Source organism: Lissotriton helveticus, chromosome 9 (genome assembly GCF_964261635.1).
Source record: "Lissotriton helveticus chromosome 9, aLisHel1.1, whole genome shotgun sequence".
Lineage (NCBI taxonomy): Eukaryota > Metazoa > Chordata > Amphibia > Caudata > Salamandridae > Lissotriton > Lissotriton helveticus.
The window spans coordinates 1,243,256,058-1,243,276,746 of record NC_136070.1 but is presented as its reverse complement, the minus strand read 5'-3'; the positions used below and the strand labels follow the sequence as shown (position 1 = coordinate 1,243,276,746).

At 44.9% G+C, this 20,689-nt stretch overlaps 1 protein-coding gene across 18 annotated transcripts in view; it reads right to left on the bottom strand.

Moving 5' to 3' along the window:
* LOC144782416 (renalase-like) overlaps positions 1–20,689 on the bottom strand; it is a 916,893-nt gene that overhangs the window by 861,241 nt on the left and 34,963 nt on the right. For 2 of the 18 annotated variants that reach the window (XM_078661764.1, XM_078661751.1), the window contains exon 2: positions 19,945–20,024. The exons of 13 other annotated variants lie outside the window; for them this stretch is intronic. The gene's annotated coding sequence lies outside the window, so the exon portion shown is untranslated. Of the gene's footprint in view, positions 1–12,243; positions 12,386–19,944; positions 20,025–20,689 lie in introns of those variants that run through there. 3 more of the 18 variants (XM_078661765.1, XM_078661767.1, XM_078661753.1) reach the window with 2 other exon arrangements.

Here is a 20,689-nt window from a genome sequence, read left to right as displayed (position 1 = left end):
CCGTTTCTGTATTGTATCTCTGCACATTTACACAGTTTGGAAGTGGCGGTTGTGGAATCTGACTCTGCTGATTCACTACCTGTCGCTGTAGCTGTTGCTGCAGATTTATCTCATTCTGCATCTGTGGATTTAATGATGCATTTTTAAGATTTCTGGGCGGATATTTATATTCGCGCTTCCAGTGTCCAATTTCGCCACAATTAAAACATGGGAGTTTTTGCTTTAACTCTTCAATATTTCCCATCAATCTAGGCTTATTACCTTTAAATTTTCCTTGATTCTGATTAACATTTTTATTTTCGTGAGTTGCTATTTGCTGTTCAGCTACCTTCAACTGTGCCCACATTGCTTTCTCCTTTAGCTTCTTTTGTTTGGCATCTATTTCATCACTACAATATTTTGCTTTTCTCAAAATATCATCAACTGGTAGTGATTGCCAACCAACTATTCCATTTCTAATCATTTCACCAATTTCAGGTCTTAAACCATAAACAAACCTGTATATAAAGTGGCTCATATCCTTTTCACTTAATTTTTCATAGCCACTGTATTGTTTAAAAACCAACAGTAACCTTTCATAAAATGAATGTACTGATTCTTTTAGCTCTTGATTTGTTTTGTCTATTTTAACCCAATCAAACTCTTTTGGGGCAATCTTGTTTTTCAACCACACAATTACTTTGTCATACAGATCCATAACATCTGCTGATGGAGCACCTGTTATAGGTTCTTCTTTGGGCCAACTTACAGAAATTTTACATTCTGTCCAAAGATCCGATGGGACAACAATGTCAAATAATCCATCAAGATCAATCCGCAGAACTTTTGAAACCTTAATAAATCTATCCACCTGTCGATACCATTCCACAGGCTTTTCTCTCAGCCGAGGGAAATCATTGGTAAACAACAAGATATCCTGCCTTGTCCAAGGAACATGCACATACCCACCTCCTGCTATTTCTCTCATTGGAAACTGATTTGCTATTTCACCTCTTTCTCTTTTTTCTTCCTTTCTTTTCTTTGTCAATTTTACTCTCCATTTACTTAATTCACCTAATCTTTTTAGGAACACAAATAATTCTTTTATATGAATTATTCTTCCTGTAGTGTTCAGGTTTTCAATGTCTTTTTCAGTAAAATCTACTCTGTAATGTTTTCCCTAATTCTTCTGCCTGCTCAAATCAACTTCTAATTCAGTAGCTAATTCTTCTAACTGTTCATACTTGGTTTTGGTTTTCCATTGTATACTTTTACAAATAAACAATAATTCTTCATCCTGATACAGCTTTAAATTGTCAGGTCCAATTGTGCCAATAATCAATTCCTCCAAATCTGCTTTCAATTTTGCGACATCAAGTAATTTCATTTCTGGAGTCTTTGGGGTATGCGTTAAATCTATTTTATTTATGCTCTTTTCTGGCGAATCAGCATCAGCTTCTGCACCAGTTGATGTTCTACATAACGGACTTTGATTAAAAGTTAAATCAGGCATCATTGTTTTTTCTCGGTGAATTTCTGATAAATCTGAATAAAATTTTTCAGCCACTTTCTGGATTTCTGCATTTAATGGAACAGTTAAAGCTGAGTGTCTAATTTATCTTTCATCAAATACTGGTTGAACAGGTCCAATCGTTACTGGTACCATTACTGCTTCCATGCTTTTTGTTAACTGCTGTATTAATTCATCTTTTGTTCGAAAATATTCTGAAGTATTTGGCATATCCCCACATTCTTCTGTTCTCATTACATTTCTCGGGGTTTCATTTCTGCGAACTGGGGTTTCAGCATAATTTCTGTTTTCTCCAGATATACTGGAACTAGATCTTGTTCCTACTCTTTCAGGAGTTTTTACATTATTCGGGTATAAACTGGGTGATGCCTCATCAATAATTTCTCTAGGAGGTGCACTTGGAGTAGTTCCTGGAGGAACTCTCGGGGAAGAAAATGAACAAACTGGTTGATAAGGAGACTGTTTCTGTTTTGTAATATAAATTTCTTCTAAAAGTGGATCTTCTAATTCACTTTCTTCAACATTATTATTTTTCTTTCGGGCATTGTTTTGACTAGTTGCCTCACCAATTCTTGCTGGATACAGACCATCACATGCACTACGTCTCCATCGACGCATTCTATCCTCATGAGTTTCTCGATCAATGTCTAATCTGGTACCTCTTGTTATACCTTCATTCTCCCTTTCCAATTGAAACATCTCATCCTCCCATTTAGCTAAAGCCTCAAATTGTGTAGGTCTAGGCTGTGGTTCAAGAGTCATCATCTTGTCTCTTAAATTTTTCATAACTTTAATGTTAAAGGATCCATCTTCCGGCCATGCCAAAACACCATCATTCTTGGTATAATCCATCCAATTCTCAAACCAAAGGCAAGTATGATAACCATATTCACCTTGCATATAAGCTGCAGGTGTTTTGTACTTATGAAGTAACTTTCCACCTCGCGTTTCAATTTTCTTATCAGATTTCAATTTATTTTTCAATTTCTGAAACCATGAAAGTTTCTTTTTCTGCTTAATATAATAATATTCCATGTTTCTAAATCTGTTTCCCTTGCTTCAGTAAAGATCGTAACAAGGAAGTTGGTATTCCGCTGCACCAACCTATGCGTGCGCGAAACTCACTAACAAGCCAATCAGGTTAAGCTACGTCACCACCTTGCTCAACCAATAGAATTGCTGTTTTCAGGATAAGCCAATCAGCTGTCAGCTCGTCTTAGTCACGTGAACCAATCAGCGCGCTTGCTGTGATGTATGTTAGCCAATCACAGCGCGGACCCTGTGACGTACACTGCCGCTGCAGCTTCTCGTCTCTAGCTCCTAGAGCTCACTCCTCCTTCACAAAATGTTTTCACAGCGCCATTTTAAACAAAACTTTTCAATGAAATTCAATTAGTAACTCCAGAAAAACAAACCATTTGTCTGTTTCACTAAAATAAAGTGATAGCTTTTACAGTCACTCAAGTATTCTTTTGCTTGAAATAGACGACGCTATTTTCACAGAATATTCATTCGTTGATAAAGTATGTAGCCTTACTCTACTCTACCCTTCTAGCAGGTAATAACAAACTCATTTCCCTCTGAATGCACATAAAGTGACCATTCAAAGTTTGACTTGATCATATATTACAAAATTCATTTACGCACATTCAAACAGAAAATATCCCTAACCATACAAACATAAATCTTGGTAGGACTTTAACCAACCAATGAAATCCTCACTCACTAGTAAGAATAGACGACGCTACCTTACCCTTCACTCAAGCTTGGATAAATTCTACTACTCTTTTCACAGAGAGTTTTAAAACAGACAGATGTCCCTATACTCGAAAGCTACGATTTCATAGACAACCCTTACTATACATTTTACCTAGCACACCTAAAATCCCTAAACTTGTGCTGTACGACCACAACACTAGTGATATATGACAATACCACTGTTTTGAAACAGAACAAATGCACTGTGCAACTTCACCTGTTACACTACTCTTGTACCGGCACAAAACCAGGAATTTTCACACTGCTGGAAAAAACCGTTCGACTACATATAACAACTGAACAAACTCAACATATGTTAAACATCGATCCTATGTAATTACCATGTAGCATGACAGTTACCATAGCAACCGCAACTCTGCTACCAAGGAATTGATCCAGCGCCCCTATAGAAAATCTGTCTCAACAATGCTACTCAACACCATGATACTCACCATTAATCATAAATCACTCACAAGGCCCATAAACCAACGAGACAATTTTTGGGCAACTGAATCATGTGACCTAATTAATCAGAACCTATTCACAAACTATTTACACATGTATATACATCTGCAGTTTATCATCTCTTACCATGGTTTTTATGCATATATCATTTTAATTAAGTCACTAAGGTAAATGGATCAGCTAATGGTAACTAGACCATGAATAAACAAGACCAGCTTGTCGTTTCAAAATCTAATTTATTAATTTTATTCTTCAAAGAAAAAAGCATTTTCTTTAATAAATCATTATTTTATTAGCAAATAAGCAGCATTTAATGAGGAATGATCAATTAGACTGACATTTCAAAGAAAATCAATAAGCATGAATTAAGGCAAAATAACAGTTTCCAATCCCTCAAGCTATTTCCCTAACTATTCTTTGCTCCACCTGAAAAGGAAAAATCATTTGGGCCTATTATCCTTACGTGCGCCAAAGAGTCCAACAGCACGTCACGCCCTTCAGGAATCGGAAAGCGAGAAGCGCCCTCCTGTCCAAGAGGTCAGGTTTTATACCTTTTCTGACTGACTAATCTCACTAAAATGTATTCTCTCTCTTGCCATCCAGAGTTCCTATTGGCTGACAGATGTCAGTCCATGTCAGCTCATCACATTTCCAACCCAAAACCGAGCCTTTTCTTTGGCTCCATTGTCCGACTAAATACATACATGTCTTTAGCTTCTTCGGAAATGCAACATTCTTCGAGTAACAGTCCGTACTTCCTTAGCTTGGCAGATTTGCCGCATCCTGTCCTTGATTTTGTCACTTTCAGAGCACGTCTTGCACAAACTATTCATCAGTATTTCTTTGACAACTGTCAATGTGGTAAAAGTTTCCACTTCTGAAAAACGTGCAGGGCTCCACACTGGACAGGATTCTAAACACCATCTTTAAAACGCTAGGCCTTAAGCCTCTCCCTTGGAAACTAGTATTCAAACAAACAGGAGACATTAATTAAAGTATTGAAACCCATTCTGTTACCCACCCCCTTTGCTAACTTTTAACCCATTAATCTATGTTACCTAGCTGAAGCACACAGAGCAGCGTGTTTATATCTACCATCTTCATTTAGGCCGCAAAGAAATCTCCATGAGCTAATGCCACATAAAAGACGAAAAGACATAACATAAGCACACAAAAGAAATGCGTTACTTACCTGTAACTGCAGTTATCCAGTATTGGTGTCTTTCATAGATTCACATGCCTGAACCATTCCCCGTCGTCGAGACGGGAGTCTCCGGTACATAGAAAAGTAATGTCTTATAGACATACATAGAGAATAGTAGGCCTAAAGGCCTCACCTTAGTAACATATCCATGTCCTTTTGTAAAAAGGACCAAACTCTAGAGAAGAGCCAATCAGCTATCACCTCCCTCTAGAACCTTCCTGGCAGGAGCCTCAGTCCCTCAGATTTTCGTACGCACTAAGCTAAGTAGGCGTGACACAGAGTTAGGTGAGTCCTTCCAGGGGAGGCGGGAGGGTTGCATGTGAATCTATGAAAGACACCAATATTGGATACCTGCAGTTACAGGTAAGTAACACATTTCTTATCCAGTATTATGGGTGTCTTTCATAGATTCACATGCCTGAATCAGAGTAGCAAGCAATGCAGAGTGCACATTTCTGATGGAACAGCATATACAAGTCCTTAGATAAGACACATCATGCGAGCATGAACCATCATTAGACCTCCACAATAAGTATTACTAATGAAATGTGCACACCAGAGTAGGATGGAGGGACGGAGGAAGGCTCACCTTACTGAAAAGATGGCGTAACACTGATTGTCTCACTGCTGCATCATTCATCAGCTCCGTATCCAGGCAGTAGTGCCTAGTGAAGGTATGCGGCGACTTCAATGTTGCCGCCCTGCAAATGTCAATGACTGGCACCCCTGCAAAGAGAGCTAAAGAAGTGGACATGGCTCTCGTGGAGTGCGCTCTCACTTTGGAATGCAATGGCTGTCCAGCTTGGTCATGACAGAAAGCAATGGCTGCAGAAATCCATCTGGAGATGCTCTGCTTGGCAAGCGGTAGACCTTTCCTAGGTCTGCTGTAAGCTATGAATAGCTGGTTAGATTTCCTGAATGTTTTCGTTTTGTCCGTGTAAACTTCAAGCATTGCTTGAGATCCAAAGAAAGCAGCGATCTCTCAGCTGCCGTGCTTGGGTTCGGAAAGAAGGAACGCAGAACCACAGGTTCATTTAGGTGGAAGTCCGACGGGACTTTTGAGATAAACCTAGGATTGGTTCTCAGGATTACTCTGTCGTTATTAAACTGTAGAAAAAGATCCTGGATTGAAAACGCCTGTAGCTCACTGACCCCCCTTGCAGATGTGAGCGTCAGGAGGAGTGCTGATTTCCACAAGGCATACTTTAGGTCCGCTCTGTGTACTGGTTTGAACGGATGTTTCATGAGCTGGTTAAGAACCACATTGAGATGCCAGGCCGTTGGCAACATCCTTACTGGCGGGAAAGATCTGTATAATAGTTTTAGAAATTGCTTAATCAACCCGCTTGACCAGAGCGATGGACTTGTTGAAGTTCTTTATAACGAGATATTGCTGCTAAGTGTACTTTAAAGGAGGAGTGGGCTAGGCCCGACTGTGCCAGATGTAATAGATAAGGTAATATTTGCTCCGGTGATGTGGAGAAAGGCCGTATTCCGTGATCTGCACACCAAACACAAAAGCGCTTCCATTTCAGGGAATACGTCTTGGTCGTGCTATCCGCCCTTGCAAGAATGTCTACAGTCTTGTGGAATATTCAGATTGTGGAACTCTCTGAACTCAGGAGCCAGGCGACTCACCTAAGAGACTTCAGATCCGGATGTTGAACTTTATTGTTGTTCATTGTAAGCAGAGATAGATACTGCTGCAGGTGGACCGGCGGCTTCAGGGATAGACGGTGGAGCTCTGTGAATCAGTGTTGCCTCGGCCAAGATGGGGCTATTAAAATTAGAATACAAGGCTCCACCTAAAGTTTCCTGAGGACTCTGGGAAGCATCGGGAATGGCGGAAAGGCGTACGCAATGACGTTGCGCCATGCGATGGAAGATGCATTCCCTAGAGACCCTGACTGGGGATGCCAACTTGCGAAGTGTGGGCATTTGGCGTTCATTGTTGTCGCAAATAGATCGATTTGCGGCGTGCCCCATCTGGAGAAGATCTGGTCGATAATTTGTTAATCTAGCTCCCACTCGTGTGACGATATTTTCTTCCTGCTCAACACGTCGGTGAGCACATTGTCCGTGCCTGGGACATATTCCGCTCTTAGGGTTATATTGTGGAGTATGAGCCAATTCCAGATTATTTTTTGCAACTCGCGAGAGTGTGTCAGCGAGCGTGTCCCTCCCTCTTTATTGAGGTAGTGCTTAGTCGTGGTGTTGTCTCTCCGGATGAGCACCAGGGAATGTTTTATTCTTGGCAGGAAAGCTTGAAGGGCCAGGAAGACCGCCCGCAGTTCGAGCAGATGGATATGTAGTTTCTTCTCCATAGGAGACCACTACCTGCTTATCTGTAGCTCTTGCAGAAAAAGCTCCCCAGCCTGTTGTGACAACATGAGGAGCAGCCGGAAGCAGGAATGACAAGCCTTGAGATGACATCCACCATTGCAGGGCTCCGACCATCTGATGATTCACTTTTATGTGGTCGTCGAATGACCCTGTGCATTGGACCCACTGCTTCGAGAGCGCCTCCTGTAGATTTCTCATTCGTAGCCGACAGTGAGGAATCTGGAGGATACACGCTGATATCATCCCCAGGAGGGATTTGAAGAGACGGACTGTCAAGACTTTCTTCGAGGCTACTATAGCCGCTAGTGCAAGGGGCTTGTACATCCTCTCTCTGGATGGGAAAGCTTTTGCTGACCGTGTGTCCAGGGTTGCACCTAGGAAACTGATGCACTGAGAAGGTTCTAGGACCGATTTTTCCTGATTGAGGGTGAGACCCTAGCAATCGAAAAGCTTTAAACAGGCGTTGGAAGACCTGGACGCGTCTTCTAAGGATGGAGCCCTGACCAGCCAGTCATTGCGATACCGAAAGACTTGGTGGTGGCACTGACTGAGATATGCCGCCACCGGGCTACGACATTTCGTGAATATGCGCGGTGCAGACTTGAGCCCGAAGGGCAGAACGCGAAACTGCAAGTGTCTGCCCGCTACTGCAGATCGCAAGTACCTTTTTGTGATTCCTGTGAATTGGGATATGGAAGTAAGCGTCCTGTATGTCTAGGGACGCCCTAAAATCCTGCTGTTACAGTTACAGACCTCCTGGATCGTTACCATGCGAAACAACTACTTCTTAGGAATTTGTTGAGGGCCCTAAGGACCAAAATTTGGTCTCCACTTCTTGTCTTTTTTCTGGATCAAAAGAAGAAGGAATAAAACCCTTTTCCCTTCTGAGATGGAGGTACTCTCTCTATTGCTCCTTTCTGCAGCATAATCGAGATCTCTCATAGAAGCAGCTGTAGATTTTTGTTATTTCCGCTGACCTGTACCTTAAAAGGACGACCTCCCAAAAGAGGATTGCTTGTTTTGCTGTTGTTGGCGCTGTTGATATTGCGGTCTACTCTGGCCTGAAGGGCAGGAAGACCTGTATTAATAATTTCCTCTGTAGGAAGACTGTCCTCTTCCTCTATTTCTACTAAAGGACTGGTTCTCATACTGAACAGTGCCCAAAGATCTCGCAGTGTCTGCTTCGTAAATTTTTTGTGCCAAATAGTAACTGGCTAACATATGGCATGTCCAAAATCTTTGTTTGCACCTCAGGACGGAAAGAGGTTGCCTTTAGCCATCCTTGGAGCCGCAAGACTGCTGCTCCAGCCAACTGGCGGAACCCTGTCATAGCGATATCCATCGCGCAGTCTATAGTTTCTGACTTCGATGCTTCATCATCTAGCAGAATCCTCTTTACTGCCTCTTTGGATGAATCTGGCAATTCCGACAGCTATGGGGCTATGTGTGCCCACAATTGCCTATTATAGAGTCTCAAGAGCGCTAGGGCGTTCGCGGCCTTTACCGTCATTGCCGATATTGAGGAAAACCTGTTCCCAATGTTGTCCACTGTTCTTACCTCTTTACCAGGAGGAAGCGACAAAGGGGCCGAAGGATTCCTGGAGGTCTTCTGGGCCGCCTGTGTCACCACGGAGTCGGCTTAGGATGTCTTGTTAAACACGCCGGTGCTGTATCTGGCGCCCTATACTTCTTATCCAACTGAGGGATCACTGGTGATACAGAGGAGGGGTACTGCATGACCTTTACCCCTTCTGACTATAGGTAATCGATAATCGGTATTGACCTTACTGCCTTCTTGAGAGGTTCTGTGAAGTCATACAAGAAGCAGAACTGTTCTCGAGAGACCATTGAGATCTTAAAACGTTGAGCAGCCCTCTCTACCACATTATAAGAGATTCCAAAATTGTCGGAATTTCCCTCGTCGACGAGTTCGTCGACGAGATCGGTGTCATAGACTATGCCGTCGTAGACCAGCAGTCATAGACGAGGCCATCGAAGACGAGGCCATCGAAGATGAGGCCGTCGTAGACGAGGCCATCGTCAACGCCGTAAACTGGCCGTCATAGACGAGCCGTCGTAGACGAGCCATTGTAGATGAGCCATTGTAGATGAGCCATTGTAGATGAGCCATCGTAGATGAGGCCATTGTAGACGAGGCCATCGTAGACGAGGCCATCGTAGACGAGGCCGTCGTAGACGAGGCTGTAGTAGATGAGGCCGTCGTCGACGCCGTAAACAGGCCACCGTAGACGAGCCGCCGTCGACGAGCCATCGTCGACGAGCCGTCGTAGACGAGCCATCGTCGACGATCTGTCGTAGACGAGCCATCGTAGACGAGCCATCGTAGACGAGCCGTCGACGATCCGTCGTAGACGAGCCATTGTAGACGAGCCGTCGTAGACAAGCCGTCGTAGATGAGCCATCGTAGACGAGGCCATCGTAGATGAGGCCATCGTAGACGAGGCCATCGTAGACGAAGAGGCTGTAATAGGCAATGATGATGGTTTCTTCGTCGACGATTTTGTTGACGATGTTGGCTTCTTAGTCTTTACCACAGGAGGAATAGAAGACGCCTTCCTGAAGGGTCCTATGACCAGAGGAGGTGATTTTGACGGCTCAGAAGTCGTCTTTTTTACATGATTTTTCTCCAAAAGCAAGTCCTTTATTCTCCTTATCCACAGAGTGAGGAGATTTTTAAGAAATGCGCCCAGAAGACCCATGAGTGGTCTTTTTGAGGGCCTTCTCAGGATGTTCCCCTGAGGAATGAGTCTGAGGAGATTCTCTTCTCTTTTGAGGTCTCCTAGACGTTGAGGATAACGCCTCATCACGGTCACTGGAGAAAATAAAAAACCTCCTTTCTGGTCTTAGTGTTTGACACCATATTAAAAATCACCCTTCACGACCTCTCAAAAACTTACTTGAGAAAGTGCGACATACCTTGTAGTCTTTGGCCTGTACCAGACCTTTAAAGAATGTATTTGAAGATAATCCATAGTAGAAAAGAATCCTTGTCAACAAAGTCATTTAATGAAGTAAAAAAACACAGAATCTGAGCAGAGCTCAGAGGAAACTCCCTTAGCACAACGTGCGGTAAAAAATCTGAGGGACTGAGGCTCCTGCCAGGAAGGTTCTAGAGGGAGGTGATAGCTGATTGGCTCTTCTCTAGAGTTTGGTCCTTTTTACAAAAGGACATGGATATGTTACTAAGGTAAGGCCTTTAGGCCTACTATTCTCTATGTATGTCTATAAGACATTACTTTTCTATGTACCTGAGACTCCCGTCTCGACGACGGGGAATGGTTCAGGCATGTGAATCTATGAAAGACACCCATAATACTGGATAATAAGCACATGCCATTAATTAAACAGCCGAATTTAATACTGACAAAGACAATAGACAAGGTTAATTTATTATTTTCAACGCACTTACAAATGCAACATAGAGCACATAAATTAGTCCCTTGTGTCGTGTAATGCATTTTAAAACTAGGTTGATTAGTACTTTTCAACATACACTGATTAATATGGTTATGATATTATGGACGTTTAACTTTGCGAGTCAGAACAAAATTTTATTCTGAACCTCGCTCCATCAAGTGCATTGGTGTTAGGTCGAGTAGAAAAGTCTACTCACTCGACCTGCAGGTCTAGTAAGATTTTTTTAGATTTGTCGAGCCCTGCTGCTACTGGCGATGTAAAAGATGCACAAGAAGTAGAGAAAGAAAACATTTAGCTCCGCAAAAGGCTTCTTAAACGACTCTCCAATAAGGTTCATTATGTGTGCCAAGCAGGTGATATGTATGTAGTAAGTATACAGATTTCTCAACACAGTGTTGTATGCCTTGAGCATGTATGCCGCATTGTCAGTGTTAAAGGAAATAACATTCTGAAAGGCTATGCTGTACTCTGTGAGCACCTTCACAAATGCTTGCGCTACAGGCCCATGGTTGCACTGTGAGAGCAACACTGTGTCTGCTAGGTGGGTGTGGATCTGATGGGCAACCTGACCAGAGACCACTGTAAATAACACATTCAATACACAGTGCCCTTCGACCTTAGGTGTTTCATCAAATATAACACTGATCTTTTGATCTTGCAAGTGTTCTTTCAGTTTGTTCTTGGCTCCTATATATCCCTCTGGAAGATAAAGTTCTTGAAGCTAATGAATTCCAGGTATCGCTCCACCATTTCGTACTCGCTCGTGGAGGAACTTGCGCAACACAGGGTGGTCGGTTTTGCTCAGCGGAATGTTCAGCGCTGTGCAGACATTGACCCGCTCAGTTATAATTTCCTGGTTTGAGGCACCGGCAGCAGTACTGTTTGTGAAAAGTGAGTTCAAAGTCATCTGACAGGCATGTTTTGGCAAAGAGTGAGGGTCTGGATCATCTGCACAGCGCTTCAAGTGTTTTTGGGACCGCACATGCATATCCCCTGTGTGTTTCCGGATGTGGTCCACCGCCACAATGCACACACTGCAAAACATCACGACACCATCAGCATGCATCGCGGTACTGTACTCTCTGGCCAGATCTGCTGCGCTTATATGGGGGGGTAGGTGATCGGTCCTTCCCAGGCTGCAGAAATTTCTCCATTGTGCTTTTGTTGTGGTGGCTTGTTGCTCCCTTGGAATCCAAAAGATCTCCGGCTTGTGGCACAGTCGCGTAACTCACCTACAAATACATTTGGTGTTGCTAGATGTTTTCCAAAAGGGAAAAAGGCATTGCAATTGTTAAACGGAAAGTTAAGAAAGCGTCAGGAAGCAATGATTAAAAATGCATGTAACTATGAAGCACCTGAAAATGTCAAAAACATTGAAAACTTGTTGGGACAGATCCGCAATGGGAAACGGCACTCCACAAACGGAGTTGAGCAAATAGTGTTAAAACAGCATGGTCAGTTGCAAAGGAAGGAGAACATGAAACCCTTTGAAGCAAAGTTGAATACACGGAGCGTTAATACGTACATACAGGTAGGCAGAGGTCCTTCGAAGTGGAATGGCACACTTTTCTTGTTGGTTCCTTTAGGAAAGTCTGAGTACTCTTTATGGGGTGTGGCGTAGTCACGTAACTCACCTACAAATATATTTGGTGTTACTAGATGTGTTCCAAAGGGAAACGACACTCCACAAACGGCGTTGAGCAAACAGTGTTAAAACAGCATGGTCAGTTGCAAAGAAAGGAGAACGTGAAACCTTTTAAAGCAAAGGTGCATACATGGAGCGTTAATACATACAGGGAGGCAGAGGTCCTTCGAAGTGGAATGGCACGCTTGTCTTGTTGGTTCCTTTAGGCAAGTGTGAGTACTCTTTATGGGGTGTGGCGTAGTCACATAACTCACCTACAAATATATTTGGTGTTACTAGATGTGCTCAAAAGGAAAAGGGCACTCCCCAAACGGCGTTGAGCAAACAGTGTTAAAACAGCATGGTCAGCTGCAAAGAAAGAAGAACGTGAAACCTATTGAAGCAAAGTTGCATACACGGAGCGTTAATACATACAGGTAGGCAGAGGTTCTTCAAAATGGAATGGCACACTTGTGTGGTCCCGCTAGGCAGCTTTGAGTTGTCTGTGGAGGGCATGGGGGTGCACGGTAAACATAAAAAACATAAGGCAAAAGTGTTTTTCCCCCAAAACAAAAACCCTGCCCCAAAGTGCCTGCAAATAAATAATAACATTACAAATGTTGCACGGGTGGAGAAAAACAAAAAGAAGGGGAAGGATGAGCAACCTGGCCTGTAAAGACAGTAAAACCTAACCATCCAAAACAAACTTGTACATGTGTATTTTGTAGGAGCACATAAGCCAGGCATTTGCACTCCGGGTGTGGGGGGGCAGGGGGGGGGCAACAGTGGTTAACGGGTGTGTAGGGAAAATCCCAAGACAGCCCCAAACCACCCCCGGAAAAAACAATAAACTAAATAACCATTATGAAACCCACATGATGACACAGAAGAACAAAAGTTACTTACCTGTAAACTGTGGTTCTCCAGTATTGGTGTCTTTCATAGATTCACATGCTTGAATATTCCCCGTCGTCGAAGTGGGAGTCCCACGGTACATAAAATAGCAGTAACATATGCATGTATACATGAAAATATCATAAATAAAATATACATACATATAATGTAATAAAATGTAAATTTTAAAAGTACCATAGAACATTATAAGCCCATTGAAAAGCCTACGGGAGAACTCACTTTAGTAGCATGTTAGTGTCATTATGTGTTGGTTCACATTCCGGCCAATCAGGCTGTAGCCTCCTCTAGAACCTTCTCCTCAGAAGCCCAAGTCCTCAGATTTTCGTAGCACAAAGTAAGTAAAAGTGTCTGAGGAGAAGAGAGCCTCTGAGGGGAGGATGGCAGGGTCACATGTGAATCTATGAAAGACACCAATACTGGAGAACCACAGTTTACAGGTAAGTAACTTTTGTTCTTCTCCAGTATTAGGGGTGTCTTTCATAGATTCACATGCTTGAATAAGAGTAGAAAGCAGTAAATCATCACATAAGTCATAAAGGTGATATACCAAAGCAAGTAAGGTAAACATATCATTCAATATTTAAGAAATACTAAAATAGTAATAGAAAAACCTTTATGACTGGAGGCGGGTAGCAACAGAGGCTCACCTTTATTGGAAAAGATTCCGCAGCACGCTTGACCTACTGCCGCATCCGCGGCGTCTGTTGATTGCAGGCAGTAGTGTTTTGTAAAAGTATAGCTGCTCGACCAAGTAGCAGCTCTGAAGATCTGCCTCAGGGGTACCCCCGCAAAAAGGGCAGCAGAAGTAGACACCGCTCTAGTTGAGTGAGCACGAACTGGAGCAGAAAGGGGCTTCCCAGCCCGTTGGTGGCAAAAGAATATGGTAGAGGATATCCACCTGGTTATGGTCTGTTTGGTAACAGGTTGTCCTTTGCAAATTGGGCCATACGCCACAAACAATTGATCTGACTTTCTGACAGTTGCAGTTCGCTGAATGTAAAATTTGAGACAACGTTTCACATCCAATGAATGTAATGACCGCTCAGCTGGAGTTTGCGGAGCAGGAAAGAAAGTCTTCAGGATTACAGGTTTGTTAAGATGAAAGTCACTGGGAACCTTCGGAATGAACTTAGGATTAGTTCGCAATGTCACAGCCTCATTGGAGAATTGTAGAAAAGGAGGCTGTATGGTAAACGCCTGGATGTCACTGACACGTCTCGAGGATGTCAAGGCGAGCAATAGGGCAACTTTCCATGTGAGAAATTTTAGACTTGCAGAGTGGATAGGCTCGAATGGAGGTAGAAGCAGTTGAGACAAGACCAAATTTAAGCGCCAAGCAGGTGGAGGGCGACGAATAGGTGGAAACATCCTAAAAAGGCCCTTGTAAAATTGCTTAATGATTCTCGAGGAACATAGAGATGTAGAACCATCATGACGGAAGCGGGAAATCGCCGCCAGAAACACTTTAAGAGTTGAGTGTGAAAGTCCTGATCTCGCCAGGGATAAAAAGAAAGGCAAGATCTGTTCCGGTTTTGCAGTCATGGGGTCCAAACCTTTAGTGTGGCACCAGACACAGAAACGCTTCACTTTAACTGATAGGTTTTAAAGGTGGAGGGAGCGCGAGCGCGCGCTAACACCTCTCTGCAGTCCTCTTCGATATTCAGACGTGCAAATTCATTGTATTCAGGTTCCAGGCATGGAGTTGGAGGTATGCCGGATCCGGGTGACAGATTTGTCCCTGCTTCATCGTGAGGAGGTGAGGTAGAGGATGAAGCGGTATCGGGTCGGACTGTGAAAATAGGAGCAGGTCCGTGAACCATGGACGCCTCGGCCATTTGGGTGCAATCAGGATGATGTGGCAAGGTTGAAACCTCATCCTGTGTAACAGGCGGGGAATTAGAGGAAGTGGAGGGAAAGCGTTGATGAAGTCGTTCGACCAATTGATCGAAAATGCATTTCCGCTCGACTCTCTGTGGGGATGCCGACTTGCAAAGCGTTGGCATTTCCTGTTGGCAGCAGTCGCGAAAAGATCCATCTGCGGCTGGCCCCACCGCCGGAAGATGAAATCGACGGTTGGTTGGTTGAGTTCCCACTCATGATTGTCTGACGCCGCCCGGCTGAGTGAGTCCGCCAGAACATTGGCCACACCCGGCACATGGATGGCTGTGAGATGAATTTGGTGTTGAATCGTCCAATCCCATATTTCTTGTGCCAGTTGTGAAAGTAGGAGAGACCTCGTGCCGCCCTGTTTGTTGAGGTAGTGCAGGCTGGTGGTGTTGTCTGTCCTCACCAGCAGAGTGTGTCCCTGCACTAACCTCTGGAAGAACTTTAGGGCCAAGAAAATCGCCAAGAGTTCCAGGCGATTGATATGCCAAGTACGTTGGATCGCCGTCCACTTTCCTTTTACAGACATGCCGTCGAGATGCGCTCCCCATCCCTCGAGAGACGTGTCTGTTGTAAGCGTCAGAGTCTGAGGTTCGTCTTGGAATGAACGGCCCGCAGATATGTTTGGAGGATGAGACCACCACTCCAGCGCTTTCTGGATGCGAGGTGTTAGAAGGACTTTGTCCTCGAATGACCCTGACACCTGTTTCCACTGTTTGTCTAATTCCTCCTGTAGAGCCCTCATGTGCAATCTGCAATTGGGGATAAGTTGGATGCACGAGGAAGCCATGCCAAGGAATGATTTGAACATTCGGACAGAAACGTACAGTTTTGACTGTAGGAAGTGCACCATCTTTACCATGCGGTCCTGTCTTTCTTGGGAAACAAACACTTTCCCCTGCCGAGAATCTAGCGAGGCTCCGAGAAAATCTCGCCTTTGCGACGGATGAAAGTGTGACTTCTGGCAATTGATTGAAAACCCCAAGGATTGGAAAAGGGAAACGCAGACTTGGGTGTGCTGCCCCGTCAGGTGAAAAGTCTTGGCCTTGATGAGGCAGTCGTCCAGGTATGGATAAAATTGGACGCTTTGCAGACGCAGGAAGGTAGCTACCGGGGCCAAGATCTTGGTAAAGACCCTCGGCGCTGATCGAAGGTCGAATGGTAGGACTTTGAATTGGAAGTGCAGCTGTCCGACTGTGAAGCGTAGATACTTCCTGTGTCTGGGGTAAATTGGCACGTGGAAATATGCGTCTTGGAGGTCGATCGTTGAAAAGAATTCCCCTGGATTGAGATAATTCAGAATTTGAGGCAGAGTTAACATCTGAAAAGTTTTCGAAATGATAAATTTGTTCAGGGCCCGTAAATCAAAAATTGGACGCCATTCCCCCGACTTTTTCTTGACTAAGAAAAATCGGGAATAAAACCCCTTGCCGCGTTGACCTTGCGGCACTACTTCGATGGCTCCTTTTTTGATCATCAATTTCACCTGGGCCAAAAGTTCTTTGAGATGGGGAGAGGATGGCCCCGAAGGTGGACGTGTGGGAGGGAATTTTGCAAACTCCAGGGTATGTCCTTTGGAGATAACGTCCAGGACCCATTGGTCGGAGGTGATTTCGGACCATTTGCAAAAGTACTTTGAGATGCGACCTCCAAGATTTACAGTCGGCGGAAGAAAGGAACTGAGACTGTCACTGCTTCTTATTGTTTGAGCCACCTCTATCTGTTGTTTTTCGTTGGTATGGTCTGGCGGTGGACTGACGATTCTGGGATTGGTAGGAACCCCTCTGCCGGTTATCGTTGTAGGTGTTGTATGAACGATATTGACCTGATCCTCGAAAAGTAGAGGAACCTCCGCCTCTACCTCGTGCCCCCCGAAAGGGCCGTTTCTTATACTGGAGGGTAGCTAAGGACGTTGCAGTGTCGGTGTCCTTTTTTATCGCCTCAAGGGCATCATCTACATGTTTGCCAATCAACGAATCCCCGTCGTACGGCAAGTCCAGGACTTTTGCCTGTACCTCTGGACGGAAGGTGGTAGACTTCAACCAGCCTTGACGCCTCAAGAATGCAGCCCCAGCCAATTGACGAAAACCCGTGGAGGAAATGTCGAGCGCGCAATCAATAATTTCGGATTAAATTATCTCTCCCTCCTGAATAATGGCCTGCGCTTCTGCACGGATGACATCAGGTATTTGAGGAATCAGTGCGGCAATTTCGGACCACATCTGGCGGTCGTAACGGCCCAAAATAGCCAAGGTATTAGCCGCCCTCACAGTAGTAGCCGCCATGGTTGTACATTCTTTGCCTATGGAGTCCAACTTACGGCCTTCCTGATCAGGAGGAGACGTGAGTGGTGTAGCAGGATTGCGGGATCTTTTCTGTGCTGCCTGAGTTATAACCGAATCTGCTTTCGGTTGTGACACCAAACAGGCCGGGGAAGACGCCGGAGCCTTATATTTTTTGTCCAATCTGGGCAAAACTGCAGGTACCGAATTTGGATGTTCCATTAACTTAAGGCCCGCCTGCCAAATATAGTCAATGATTGGTATTGTGTGGGATTGCCTTCGTGATAGGTCCTTAAAATCATACAAGAAGCAGATGAAAACGCTTTGCAGCACGGACCATCAAATTATGGAAATTTGCAATATCCACTGGAGGCGATGCTAGAGGTGAGGTGGGCGGAGTGGAAGGTGTTTGAGCCCTGTAATTGTCCCACTCATCCATATCGACGTCATTGTCGTTGTCATCAGTGTTGCGAGGATCAGGATCCTCGTTGTCGGTGTCAGGACGAGTACCCCCCGGTGACACTAGTGCAACAGGTGCAGGTGCTTGAGGAAGTTGAGGTTGAGGCTGTGGAGGAAGTTGTGGTGCTGGAGAGGCAGGTGTAGATGGAGAGAACCTGCGGTTATAGTCATCTAGCATGTGCTGCAGATTCATGACCAAAGATAATGGTATTTGCGTAACCGGCTCAGAAGTAACTGGTTCTGATTCATCAACAGGAAATAATTAGTTCCCATCTTCGACGTTATCCACTTCGTCACCCTCATCACTATACTCCTGGCACTTCATGTGCAAATCAGATGGACTAGATGCCTGGCCGAATAGTTGTTCCACCTCTGAATCGTTTCCGGATTCTTCCTCACCAGACTGAAACAATTGGTCTGGAAGATGAGTTCCACTTCTCACTGGACTCAGTTGAATGAGAGGTACTGTCTTCAAAGAAGAAGCAGTAACCACTGTAAAAGTGGTAGCTGTGGCCAAAGGTTGATGAGACGTCAAGGAGCCCGTTGACGTAAATGCAGCAGTCTTAGAATCAACCTGAGGCGTCTGTGTCGTCGCCATAGATGTAACCGCCGCTGAAATTGAAGGCTTTTTCTTCGTCGACGAAGATTTCTTTTCCGCCGACGGAGCCGTCGACGAGAATGGAGACTTACTCGTCGACGATGATGTAGACGTCGACGGAATGACAGTCGTCGACGAAGTCGCCGACAATGATGTGATGGTCGTCGACGGAGGCGCCGTCGACGAGACAGCCGTAGACGATGATGGGCCCGTCGACGAGCTGCTTTTAGATGATGACTTGATCTTCGTCGACGGGGTTCGCGTCGACGAGGGAAGCGTCGACGATGACTTCTTCGTCGACGGTTTTGATTTGACACTGGTCGACGAGATCTTCACAATAGAAGTAATGGGCTATCGTCGACGAGGTGATCGTCGTCGACGTAGCACTGGTTGACATAGTACATGTCGTCGTCGACGTAGAGGCTACAGTCACCGACTTCGTCGTCGCTGAAGACGTCGACGGACGCGTCGACGAGCCCGTCGACGAGCCAATGCCAGATTTAAAAGTGGAAGGCAAGGCTTTGGGCGCAGACGTCAGAGAACCAGGTCCCGTAGACTTGCCCTGAAGCGAATCCTGTGGGGAGACAACCCTGGAGGACTCCAACAGTCTACTTTTCTTCAGAAAAGGAGATGGAACCTCAGTCTCAGACCCACGCTTCTGAGAGGATTTTCAAACGCCAGATGACAAACTTTCTACCTCAGAAACCACAGACTCTGAAGTCTTCAACTTCTGTAGCCACAGAAGGAGACGGGCCTCTCTATCCCTCAGAGTCTTGGGAGGAAAAGTGCGACAGTACTTACAGTTTTTCACCTCGTGGTCTGGGTAGAGACAGTAAATGCATTTACTGTGTGGATCCTCATGGAAAAGGCGCAGTTTACAACAAGAAGGGCAGGCTTTAAATAAAGATTTCCTATTTGAAGACATTTTCTGAAGAAAAAACAGCTAGAGTTGAAGAAAAAACTGAGCAGAGCTCAGGGAGACTCCCTTCACACGACGTGCGGTAGAAAACCTGAGGACTTGGGCTTCTGAGGAGAAGGTTCTAGAGGAGGCTACAGCATGATTGGCTGGAATGTGAACCAACACATAATGACACTAATATGCTACTAAAGTGAGTTCTCCCATAGGCTGTTCAATGGGCTTATAATATTCTATGGTACTTTTAAAATTTACATTTTATTACATTATATGTATGTATATTTTATTTATGATGTTTTCATGTATACATGCATATGTTACTGCTATTTTATGTCCCGTGGGACTCCCACTTCGACGACGGGGAATATTCAAGCATGTGAATCTATGAAAGACACCCCTAATACTGGAGAATCCAATCGCAAAACAATGCACAGCCCTCCCACCCATCGCAAGTAGGACTTTTCAAATATTGGTGGCGACCTCAAGGTTCTGCACTTTAGCATATGTAGCATTCATCTCCCCAGAAGTGTACAGAAACTAAAACTTACCTGTGCTGTACTGCAACAAGCATATATTAGTTGCCAGACGGCCCAATGGCTCTTGAACCAGCAGCTTTGTTCCTCCGAGACTGTACAAAAGAAGAAACAAGAGTTAGAGCAGACTCGGCTAGCCCTTCCCATGTCACCTGTCCCATAACACTGCCACTTATCCCACTACGCCTCTTTAAAAACCACTGTTCTCCCCATATGCCCCCTGGGCTCGCGTGCCCAACGGGTCCAAAAACACTGCATGCGGCGGGCCCAAAAACTTACCAATGCTGTGCAGCAGCAAGCCCATATTAGTTGCCAGACGGGCCAACGGCTCTTGAACCACCAGATTCGTCCCTCCGAGACTCTAAATTAACTGCGTGCCCAGTGTGCAGCGGTCCTCAAAAAAGCAATGCCCAACATGTACTTTAAAAAAAAAGGTATGCCTCCCAGGGCCTGCCGGGTGCCCCATGTGCAGCCCGCCCAAACATAACAACACCCCGGGCCCGCTGCACACTGGGAAAGCGGCGGACTCAACAACCAATTAAAAAAATATATAAGCCCCCCAGGGCCCGCCGAGTGACCCGTGTGCGGCGGGCCCAACAAGCACTTTTTTTTTTAAAAGTATGCTCGTCACGTGCCCCTTGTGCGGCGGGCCCACAGCAACAAGGCAGCAGCACAGGAGTTCCTACCTGGGTAGGCCCGTCGATCCTCGGCGCAGGAAATGATAAGCAGCAGGGATGGTAAGCAGTGTAAATAAACCCCC